This window comes from Zalophus californianus, chromosome 11 (assembly GCF_009762305.2).
Source record: "Zalophus californianus isolate mZalCal1 chromosome 11, mZalCal1.pri.v2, whole genome shotgun sequence".
NCBI classification, from domain to species: domain Eukaryota; kingdom Metazoa; phylum Chordata; class Mammalia; order Carnivora; family Otariidae; genus Zalophus; species Zalophus californianus.
This window is the reverse complement of record NC_045605.1, coordinates 62,580,225-62,593,288: the sequence shown is the minus strand read 5'-3', so window position 1 is coordinate 62,593,288 and position 13,064 is coordinate 62,580,225. Positions and strand designations below refer to the sequence as shown.

Below are 13,064 nucleotides of genomic sequence, written 5' to 3'. Positions count from 1 at the left end.
GCAGAACTGGTAATATCAGCCAAAGTAAGTCTGGATACAAAAGATCCAGATAGTGGCTCTTGGAAGTCAAGCTGCCCTGAAAGGATAAGGGTTAAAAGGATATGTGGAGGGCATTGCCCTAATTGCTAGGTAAGACAGTAATGTTTAAGATAAATGAGTGCTCCAAGATATAGTCTTAAATTTACTAGAATGTACAAAATGATGAAGAGATTAAAAAAATGGTTGAATGATGAGTTTAATGAAGAATAAATAAATTTAACATGGTATATTATTTTTAAATTGTACTACTTGACTGAATTTCCTAGAATTTCAGGTAGATATTGCATCTACACTAATGTAATAGAATAGAAATATTATCTGAATTACAAAAATAAGACAATATTTGCCACGTAACTCCAAATTCTAAACATGAGAGAGGACTTACATGGAGGTGATCAATAGAGGATTTATAGGCATTAAACCTTAAACCCTTCTAGGGTATAAAAGAGAGATAGTTGAAAGCTGGTAGAGAGGAATACCCTGAAGATGTGTTTCAGGGTAGTCTTTCACTCCTCCTTCTATGAGAAAATAAGGTGCTTCCCCTCACCTTAAGTGACAAGAGCTTCAAAAGTACTACTGGAGAACTTCATGTGTCTTATCTGGAATTTGATGAATGTTAGAATAAGAACTTCTTCATAAATAAAAAATCTAAAGGTTAATTATGGACTTGCATAGTCTCCCTAGTTGAAGAGACAGCATTCCACACTCCCAGAATTTAACAAAATAGGATCAAGCATGACTCCAATTAGCCATATGTGAATCCTATGGAAGAGAATTAGCCAAGACGCTTTGTAAAGGTGACTCAGGCCAAGAGAACTACCTGGTGGGTTTAGGTGACCTCCCAACAGAGGGGTAAACTATTAAAGGGGAGTCATATGTGACCAGCTAAAAGAGTTAGGGTCTTTAAAGAGGTGATTAAGTTAAATTTGGTCATTATGGTGGGCCCTAGTCTAATGAGTGGTGTCCTTATAAGAAAAGGAAAGTTAGACACATAAAGAGATATATGGGGTACAGGCACACGGAGGAAAGGCCCCGTGAGGACACAGAGAGAAGGCAGCCACATGCAAACCAAGTAGAGAGGACTCGGGAGAAACCAAACCTGCCAATACCTTGCTCTTGGACTTATGTCTTTTACTTTCTCTTTTTTCTCTTTTCTTTCTCTTTTCCTTCTTTCCACCCAACCCCCATCTGCCAATCTCACCCCAATTCAGTGATTAATTTTTCCTATCCAAAATATTTCTGGTGGTTGTTCACACCAGCCACTTTCAGTACCAAATCTTATAATAATATTTTGGAGCTCTTGTCGCTATCATCAAACCCAAAAGTTTCTATAATTGGTTTAAATATTATGCTATTGTCCTCCAACCTTCTCGGGCTGACAGCTCTCTATAGCTCCATATCCACTCGGAAGAAGATTAGCAGCAATTCTATTCAGATTCCTTTCACTAGGGATTTGGTGAAATGGCAATGAGACTTATTCAAGTTCTTCATGTATATGAAGCAATTTTAATTTTTATTACCTCACCACCTCTGCACACTCTCTTGAAAGAAAGGAAAAAGAAGAAAGAAAGAAAGAAAAAGAAAGAAAGAAAGAAAGAAAGAAAGAAAGAAAGAAAGAAAGAAAGAAAGAAAGAGAAGGAAGGAAGGAAAGAATTCTGAAAGGATAAAATTGAAATGTTGGCAGGACCTATTCCTGGAGGGGGAATCATATTTGATTTTATTTTTTTAAATACTTCTCACATTATTCCTTCCAAAATCAGAAAAAGAAACATTTAATTTTATTTTCTGAGGTTGAATTCACCTGTCCTCTGTACTCCCTCCAAAACAAAGAATGATAAATTTGAAAGCACTCTCACACTATTTAGTATGAGAGATTGCAGACAGCTACAAAGATGAGGAGGGAATGTGTAGTGATCTGAAGGGGCACCTGCACCCCAATGTTTATAGCAGCAAGGTCCACAATAGCCAAACTGTGGAAAGAGCCCAGATGTCCATCGACAGATAAATGGATAAAGAAGATGTTCTGTGTGTGTGTGTGTGTGTGTGTGTGTGTGTGTGTGTGTTTGTATAATGGAATATTACACAGCCATTGAAAAATGAATCTTGCCATTTGCAACAATGTGGATGGAACTAGAGGGTATTATGCTAAGTGAAATAAGTCAACTAGAAAAATACAATTATCATATGATCTCACTGATATGTGGAGTTTGAGAAACAAGGCAGAGGATCATAAGGGAAGAAAGGAAAAAATGAAACAAGACAAAACCAGAGAGGGAGACAAACCATAAGAGACTCAATCTCAGGAAACAAACTGAGGGTTGCTGGTGGGGGAGTGGGGTGGGGAGATGGGGTGGCTGGGTGATGGACATTGGAGAGGGTATGTGTTGTGGTGAGCACTGTGTGTTGTGTAAGACTGATGAATCACAGACCTATACCCCTGAAACAAATAAGACATTATATGTTAATAATAAAAAAATACTAAAAAAAAAAGATGAGGGTATGAGAAACAATTAGATGACACATGAAACTGGCCTGAGATAAAGTAGTACTTAGTAAAGGGGGGGAGAAGGAATCGGATTCAATACTATTGGTAGAGAATTCTACATGGTCAAGCTTACTTGTCACAGACAACAGACACACATACAAACACACAGACAATTGTACATACTTTCATGCTCTTTCATACTTGCAGGTGCTATGCATAAAATCATCCACCAAAAAATGGAGGAAAGAGAAAAGAGAAAGAAGAAAGGAATGCTTTAGGAAGGGTCATGATGCAGTGCAGTTAAATTCATCATAGCAAAGCCTTGAAAGTTACAGAAACACTATAGTGTTCCATCACTTTTAATTGGAAATAAGGCAACTGGAGGTAGTGCACCCATGGGTAGCATTCCATAGATCCCAGAAGACACCCTTATGTCTGAACTGAATGCTGGCTTTTTAACCAGTTACTGTTGATTTAGTCAGGAATGTGGAAACAGAACCTCAACAAGCCCATATGTGACTGACAACTTGGGCTTCCCAGCTCATTTAGTGGGTGAAGGATGCTAGAAATATGTTCAGGAAGATTAATCAAATTTTTTTTCTTGGTCCAATATTTCAAGGGTGAAATTACTTTCCCTTGATATATTTCCCTAAGGGAAGAACTGCAGAAAGAGACCATTAGATGACAAAAGAGTGCAACTCCCCTTAGGACAGAGCATGGCTCTCTCTTGTCCCAGAGGTAATGAAATCTTCTAAGGAAGGCATGAAAGTTTACTCATATTGTGATGTTCTGGACACAGTGCTTGCACAAAGTAGGCATTTAATGAATACTTGTGGAGAAAAAAATCAACTGAGGCATATAAAGTGAGGGAAAGAAAGGATGAGAAGAGTAGAGCTATTGTTGTCAATCACAATCTTCCAAGTGCTTAAGAAAAATGTCAGAAATCACTGCCTCTGAAGGTAGACTATCTTCTAACCAGGTTCCTGAGAGGCCCCTTCACATCTTTGTCCCTCAGGCTATAAATGATGGGGTTCAACATGGAAGTCATAATTGAATAGAACACAGAGATGACCTGATCCTTTTCATTCATTGTTTTGGAATTGAGTCTCATGTAGGCAAATATTCTAGAGCCATAGTAGAGAACCACAGCAGTGAGATGGGAGCCACAGGTAGAGAAGACCTTGGCCTCCCTTCCCCTGACTGCATCTGAATCACTGTGGAGATAATATGCCAGTAGGAGACAAAGATGAGAGAGAGAGGTGCTAAGAGGCTAATCACACCCATTGAAAAGAAGGCCATCTCAGCCTTGTATGTGTCAGCTGAAGCCAGCTTCAGGAGTGCAGGAAGTTCACAAAAATAATGATTAATTACATTCTGGTAGGGAAGACAAAATGTAAATGCACTGTCCACTGAACATACAAATGCCTGACTGATCCAAGACACTATGACCAACTGGACACAAACCCTCTGGGCCATGACAGTGGAATAATGCAGGGGCTTGCAGACAGCCACAGAATGGTCATAAGACATCACTGCCAGAAGTGCACACTCTGTACACCCTGTGAGAAGGAAGAGTATCTGTAGTGAGCATCCAGCAAAGGAAATGGTTTTCCTTTTTACAAGGAAGTGGATCAACATCTGAGGAACAATGCTGAGGTCAGCAAAGGACAAGTTTTTGAGGAAGAAGTACATGGGAGTGTGAAGTAGGAGTCAGTCTGAATAAGGATTATTATAAGCAGGTTTCCAAACAGAGAGAAGGTAAATGGTCAGGGAAACAGAACAGCAAGATCTGGATCTTTGGATCCTGTGAAAGTCCCAGCAAGATAAATTCAGCCACAGAAGTTTGGTTTCCTTCTCCCACTGATGTTTATTCCTGTTTACCTGTCATCAGAAAGAAAACACATGCATTCTGAATGTTCAGCTTTCACAAGCTGTATAAACAACACAATGATAGTGAGTGTACCTTGTTGGACTACTGGCTTTCAGATGCTTCCTAGTATGTGTGCCAGTTAGCATTAGGATGCATATTGTTGTTACATAGTTTTTAAGCACATTTTTCCTTGCTTGATCCACATGGTAGGCTGAGTTTCACACTCAATACGGCTTCTCAAAATAATCCTGATGTCAACATATTTACATATTGCTAAATTACTATAAAGTTTTATCAGAGGAATTGTCTTTGATTCAATTTAATTTTTTCTTTTCAATAAATATTTTGTATTTACCTGAATTAGCAGTCTGAGAATGAGGTGAACTTGTTTAATCAATAAAAGCCACTTTTGTTTTTCTAATTCAAAATCAAAACAGAGGTCAATGACGAATTTGTTTATCATAGAGTAGGAAGTTCAAATATGGTTTAAAGAATCAACAGCTAAATTGCAGCTATTAGTTCTTGCTTTTTCCCATAGCATTTTTAAAAGAGGCTTCTTAAGTAGCAATCAAACAGGGTAAAGGAAGAAAAGAAAAATTTATATCCGTGGATCATAATCCTGGCACTGGTAAAAATATTTCACATGACAAAGAGGAAAAGTAGCATGAAAAAATGTGACATAATGATACTTGAGTGTCTATGGTCCTGTTCAACATCAACAAAAAAAGCCAGAACTAAGCAGGAGCTTGAACTTCTGAATTGGATATTAGTGAATTTTACAGTTCCATAACACCTAATCTCAGCTCACCTCTGACCTCTGCTTCAGCTGTAGTGGACAATTCTGTTGTTTGGCACTGCTGACGTTCTACTTTAAGGACCTCCTGCCTTGTCTTTTGGCATTCTGCCTAAGATGTTGGAAGTATGGGCAAGTTAATGCCCCAGAGGCAATCTTTAACCAGAGGGCAATGGAAATTGATGAATAAAGGCACCAGATATTTCTGGGAGGCACTCTATGCTTCTTATGGGTTGAGCTCTATGGAGTTAAGTCCTCCATTGTTTATGCCATGTTTATTATTATTACTAATACTATTATTATTATTATATCCCCTAAGAAGCTTTTTCAGAATTTTTTTCTTAATCATCAATCACCATGAAATTTTAACAGCACAGATATACTGTACTGATTTACATATTGCAGCCCTCTAGAGGACTATAAACCATTGCAATATTTAAGATTTCTTTCTTCTTCTAAGAACTTTGGTGTCTATATTGCCCCCATAAAGAAGATATGGCCTACAGTAACAACTTCAATAATCCAACTTCATTGGTGTTTAGTTGAATATTGTCTTACTCTTACTGCTTCCTTACACCACTTCCTGGAATCACTTGTCAAATAAGCTATATGCACCAAAGTTCTTTTCTTAAGCTCTGCTTTCAGGAACCTATACTAAGAGAGAAAAGTCTCCTGAGATGGAGACTAGATGAAGGCAATATGGCAAGGCTGCCTTCTTCAACCACAGAGTCCCAGCTATGCCTGATGATAATAACTAACACTTACTGAGTGCTTACTATGTGCCTGGCAAGCGTTACTTAAAGAGCTATACCTTTAGAATGGGGAGTGAAATGGAAATATATAAACCATCTTGTTTAATCAATACAATCTCTGATTTGCATAAGACAATTTTCTCCTTCCCTAGATCTCTGACAAAAGCGAAATAAGTTGTCTCTTGGAGAAGGTAACATATTCAGAACCTCAAATTAGCTTTTTAAGATTCCATGCACAATGTCTTGGACTAAGCAAAATGAAATATAAAAATAGAACTACTTCTTAAAAGAAAAGATGAACATAAAGGGAGAGGGAGAAGTGAGTCAGGGAAGAAGAGAGTAAGGGACAGGGAGAGAGAAAGGTACAGTGCCCAATAAATAACATGAGCCAATATGGGAAATCCAAATATTTGTGTTATCAGATATAATCTTTCAAATACTGTCAGTTAAAAAATATTTTTATTAGATAATAAGTTAGAGAATTTAATTAGAGGATTAAAAAACATTAGGAAAAAATAAAGAATTTTTAGTTCTAAAAAATAAAATCATTAAAACGAGAACACAAAAGATGATTTAACAGCATATTAGACATAGACAAAGATAGGACCAGGGAAGAGGAAGAGAGATAAGAAGAAAATATTCAGATTGAAGGATGGAAAGACAAAAAATAAGAAGTAAAAATGAGACATGTGGGATATGTGAAAAAAAGTCCTAGTTGTATAGTTGTATAGTTGAAGTATAGTTGAAGTCTCAGAGGGAGAGAAAAGAGAAAATAGGTTGAAAGGAACATTTAAGGAGGTAATAGTTGAGAATTTTTCAAAATTGATTAAAGAAAAAACCCATCAAGCTATATATTTAATAAATGTGACAATGGGAAGCTAAATGATGGCTGTGTAAATTTAAATCTCATAATGTTTCTTTCCATGGCAATAAATAAAAGGAATAAAAATAATTAAACTACACAAAAATCACGAGCTTATTATAATTAAAAGACAGAGAAAATTATAATTAAAATTATAATTAAAAGCCTAAGCTTTAAATTACCTGAAATAGGGAGAAAAAAAATCCCACCAAATCCCAGAAAACTATCTCTCATATTCCTGAGGTAAATCTTTTCAGAAAGCTATAACAGTCCAATGAAAACTGAGTGGAAAAAAAGAAAAAGAGATGCCAATAGAAAGCTCAAGGTTGATCTATAATTATCACATGAAAGAGAAAGTCCTTCTTCAGCACTGGAACACTGAAAAAAAACAAAAACAAAAACACCTCCTGAAAGATCAGGGATCTTAACACAAGGAAGAGTTTAAGAATGTGTGTGATTCAAAGTAACAGTCTTGGAAAGGTATTATTTCTAGGAGAGAAGCAACCTTGGGGATTAGGGAGTCAAAGGATAAAGAAGCAAAAGGAAAAAAATTAAGGTATTTGTAAGACAAAAGAGAACTAAAAATCAAATGGCATACAATCTCTCTCCACTTCACCCAAATAAAAACAAAACCATCCATTACAGAAATTTTACTTTACCCTTGCATATTTTTTAAAAAGGAAACCATCCTAAACCATAAAAATAAAGACTGAATTTATAGAAAATGATTATAAATATTGTTATTGTTGAAAAATGTTAATGAGTGGAATCGATAACACCTTAAGAAAATAATACATCATTACAAAGTGGGTTATATTTCAGGAATGCAAGGTTGGTTCTTAATCAAGAATCTCATTAAGATAATAAGTCATATTAATGGATATGAGAACATAATAAATAATTATGTTGGTATTTCAATTCACTTGGGAAAGATTATTAAATAAATAGCTGAATTTATTTTACTATTCTTTCATAAAAATAAAAGTTACATCACTACCTAACATTATAGACAAAATACTTTGAAGATGGAGTAATAATCTGTATATCAAAATCCAGATTATGAAAATTTAAGAGTAAATAAAAGAAATATGTTTTCATCTTGGAATAAGAAAAAACTATGAGACCAAATACACTAGCCATAAAGAAACTAGGAATCTGACTACATATTCATTGCTCTACTTATTCAACAAGTAATCAAGTGCCATACTCTAGAATCAAATTCCTCAAGAAATCCACATTACTTTAATTTTTTAAACTTTTTATTTAAGTTCCAGTTAGTTAACATACACTTAGTTTCAGGTGTACACCTTACTTCAAAACTTCCACACAACACTGGGTGCTTATCACAATGAGTGCAATCCTTAATCCCCATCACTTATTTAACCCATCCCCCCACCCATTTCCCCTTTGGTAACCATCAGTTTGTTCTCTATAGTTATGAGTCTGCTTTTTGGTGGGGGGTGGAGCAAGATAGCGGAGGAATAGGAGACCTGGATTTTGTCTGTTCCCAGGAATTAAGCTGGATAGGGATCAAACCATTCTGAACACCTACGAACTCAACAGGAAATCGAAGAAAAGAATAGCAACAACTCTCTGAACAGAAAAGCAACCACTTTCTGGAAGGTAGGATGCATGCAGAGAAGTGAATCTGAGGCAATATTTGGGAGGAGAGATGGCGGGGGAGGGGGCCTCCGTTGGCTGCTTCTGGCAAGTGACAGAGCCACGGAGCACAAAATCGGAACTTTCAGAAGTCAGCTCCACTGAGGGATCGCTGAGGGACGTCACTCCAGAGGCTAAGTGGGTGGTGGAATTTGTGGAAGGAAACAGGCATCAAAATCCAGGAGACACAGAGAACCCCTCTCAAAATCAATAAAAATAGGTCAACACCCCGACATCTAATAGTAAAACTTACAAGTCTCAGAGACAAAGAGAAAATCCTGAAAGCAGCTCGGGAAAAGACATATGTAACCTACAATGGTAGAAACATTAGATTGGCAACAGATCTATCCACAGAGACCTGGCAAGCCAGAAAGGACTGGCATGATATATTCAGAGCACTTAAATGAGAAAAATATGCAGCCAAGAATACTATATCCAGCTAGCCTGTTATTGAAAATAGATGGAGAGATAAAAAGCTTCCAGGACAAACAAAAACTAAAGGAATTTGCCAACACGAAACCAGCCCTAAAAGAAATATTGAAAGGGCTCCTCTAAGCAAAGAGAGACCCTAAAAGCAACATAGACCAGAAAGGAACACAGACAATACACAGTAACAGTCACCTTACAGGCAATACAATGGCACTAAATTCATACCTTTCAATAGTTACCCTGAATGTAAATGGGCTAAATGCCCCAATCAAAAGACACAGGCTATCAGTATGGATTAAAAAACAAGACCCATCAATATGCTGTCTGCAAGAGACTCATTTTAGACCCAAAAACACCCCCAGATTGAAAGTGAAGGGGTGGAAAACAATTTACCATGCTAATGGACACCAAAAGAAAGCTGGGGTGGCAATCCTTATATCAGACAAATTAGATTTTAAGCCAAAGACTGTAATAAGAGATGAGGAAGGACCCTATATCCTACATAAAGGGTCTATCAAACAAGAAGATCTAACAATTGTAACTATCTATGCCCCTAACATGGGAGCAGCCAATTATATAAGGCAACTAATAACAAAAGCAAAGAAACACATCGACAGCAATACAATAATAGTGGGGGATTTTAACACCCCCTCATTGAAATGGACAGATCATCTAAGCAAAAGATCAACAAGGAAATAAAGACTTTAAATGAAACACTGGACCAAATGGACTTCACAGATATATTCAGAACATTCCATCCCAAAGCAACGGAATACACACTCTTCTCTAGTGCCCATGGAACATTCTCCAGAATGGATCACATCCTAGGTCACAAATCAGGTCTCAACCGGTACCAACATATTGGGATCATTCCCTGCATATTTTCAGACCACAGTGCTTTGAAACTAGAACTCAATCACAAGAGGAAAGTCAGAAAGAACTCAAATAAATGGAGGCTAAAGAGCATCCTACTAAAGAATGAATGGGTCAACAAGGAAATTAAAGAATTTAAAAATTCATGGAAACCAATGAAAATGAAAACACAACTGTTCAAAATCTTTGGGATACAGGCAAAGGCAGTCCTAAGAGGAAAGTATATAGCAATACAAGCCTTTCCCAAGAAACAAGAAAGGTCTCAAATATACAACCTAACCCTACACCTAAAGGAGCTGGAGAGAGAACAGCAAATAAAGCCTAAACCCAGCAGGAGAAGAGAAATAATAAAGATCAGAGCAGAAATCAATGAAATAGAAACCAAAAGAACAGTAGAACAGATCAACGAAACTAGGAGCTGATTCTTTGAATTAACAAGATTGATAAACGCCTGGCCAGACTTATCTAAAAGAAAAGAGAAATGACCCAATTCAACAAAATCATGAATGAAAGAGGAGAAATCACAACCAACACCAAAGAAATACAAACAATTATAAAAACATATTATGAGCAACACTATGCCAGCAAATTAGATAATGTGGAAGAAATGATTGCATTCCTAGAGATGTATCAACGACCAAAACTGAACCAGGAAGAAACAGAAAACCTGAACAGACATATAACCACTAAGGAAATTGAAGCAGTCATCAAAAATCTCCCAACAAACAAAACCCCAGGGCCAGATGGCTTCCCAGGGGAATTTTACCACACATTTAAAGAAGAATTAATACCTATCCTTCTGAAACTGTTCCAAAAAATAGAAACGGAAGGAAAACTTCAAAAGTTATTTTATAAGGCCACCATTACCTTGATCCCCAAACCAGACAAAGACCCCATCAAAAAGGAGAATTACAGACCAATATCCTTGATGAACATGGATGCAAACATTCTCACCAAAATACTAGCTAATAAGATCCAACAGTACATTAAAAGGATTATTCATCACGACCAAGTGGGATTTATCCCTGGGCTGCAAGGTTGGTTCAACATCCGCAAATCAATCAATGTGATACAATCCATTAATAAAAGAAAGAACAAGAACCATATGATCCTCTCAATAGATGCAGAAAAAGCATTTGACAAAGTATAGCATCCTTTCTTGATCAAAACTCTTCAGAATATAGGGATAGAGGGTCCATACCTCAATATCATAAAAGCCATCTATGAAAAACCCACAGCGAACATCATTCTCAATGGGGAGAAACTGAGAGCTTTCCCCCTAAGGTCAGGAACAGGGCAGGGATGTCCACTATCACCACTGCTATTCAACATAGTATTAGAAGTCCTAGCTACAGCAATCAGACAACAAAAAGAAATAAAAGGCATCCAAATCGGCAAAGAAGAAGTCAAACTCTCAGTCTTTGCAGATGATATGATACTTTATGTGGAAAACCCAAAAGACTCCACCCCAAAACTGCTAGAACTCATACAGGAATTCAGTAAAGTGGCAGGATATAAAATCAATGCACAGAAATCAGTGGCATTCCTATACACCAACAGCAAGACAGAAGAAAGAGAAATTAAGGAGTCGATCCCATTTACAATTGCACCCAAAACCATAAGATACCTAGGAATAAATTGAACCAAAGAGGCAAAGAATCTGTACTCAGAAAACTATAAAATACTCATGAAAGAAATTGAGGAAGACACAAAGAAATGGAAAAACATTCCATGCTCATGGATTGGAAGAACAAATATTGTGAAGATGTCAATGGTACCTAGAGCAATCTACACATTTAATGCAATCCCTATCAAAATACCATCCACTTTTTTCAAAGAAAGGGAAAAAATAATCCTAAAATTTGTATGGAACCAGAAAAGACCCCAAATAGCCAGAGGAATGTTGAAAAAGAGAATCAAAGCTGGTGGCATCACAATTCCAGACTTCCAGCTCTATTACAAAGCTGTCATCATTAAGACAGTATGGTACCAGCACAAAAACAGGCACATAGATCAATGGAACAGAATAGAAAGCCCAGAAATGGACCCTCAACTCTATGGTCAACTAATCTTCAACAAAGCAGGAAAGAACGTCCAGTGGAAAAAAGACAGTCTGTTCAACAAATGGTGTTGGGAAAATTGGACAGCCACATGCAGAAGAATGAAACTGGACCATTTCCTTATACCACACACAAAAATAGACTCAAAATGGCTGAAAGACCTAAACGTGAGACAGGAGTCCATCAAAATCCTAAAGGAGAACACAGGCAGCAACCTCTTCGACCTCAGCCGCAGCAACTTATTCCTAGAAACACAGCCAAAGGCAAGGGAAGCAAGGGCAGAAATGAACTATTGGGACCTCATCAAAATAAAAACCTTTTGCACAGCAGAAGAAACAGTCAACAAAACCAAAAGACAACTGCCAGAATGGGAGAAGATATTTGCAAATGACATATCAGATAAAGGGCTAGGATCAAAATCTATAAAGAAATTATCAAACTCAACACCCAAAGAACAAATGGTCCAATCAAGAAATGGGCAGAAGACATGAACAGACATTTTTCCAAAGAAGACATCCAAACGGCCAACAGATACATGAAAAATTGCTCAACATCGCTCGGCATCAGGGAAATCCAAATCAAAACCTCAATGAGATAACACCTCACACCAGTCAGAATGGCTAAAATTAACAAGTCAGGAAATGACAGGTGTTGGCGGGGATGTGGAGAAAGGGGAACACTCCTACACTGTTGGTGGGAATGCAAGCCGGTGCAATCCCTCTGGAAAACAGTATGGAGGTTCTTCAAAAAGTTGAAAATAGAGCTACCCTATGGTCCAGCAATTGCACTACTGGGTATTTACCCCAAAGATACAAATGTAGGGATCTGAAGGGGTACATGCACCCCAATGTTTATAGCAGCAATGTCCACAATAGCCAAACTGTGGAAAGAGCCAACATGTCCATTGAGATGAATGGTTAAAGAAGATGTGGTATATATATACAATGGAATATAATGTAGCCAACAAAAGGAATGAAATCTTGCCATTTGCAATGCTGTGGATGGAACTGGAGGGTATTAGGCTGAGCAAAATAAGTCAATTGTAGGAAGACATGTATCATATGACCTCACTGATATGAGGAATTCTTAATCTCAAGAAACAAACGGAGGGTTGCTGGAGTGGTCGGGGGTGGGAGGGATGGGGTGGCTGGGTGATAGACATTGGGGAGGGTATGTGCTATGGTGAGCACTGTGAAGTGTGCAAGACTGTTGAATCACAGATCTGTAACTCTGAAGCAAATA

The 13,064-nt window shown here is 37.4% G+C and overlaps 1 pseudogene; it reads right to left on the bottom strand.

Annotated features, from left to right (window-relative positions):
* Positions 1-3,488: 3,488 nt before the first annotated feature.
* Positions 3,489-4,272, bottom strand: LOC113913636 (annotated as a pseudogene).
* Between the last annotated feature and the right edge of the window lie 8,792 nt (positions 4,273-13,064).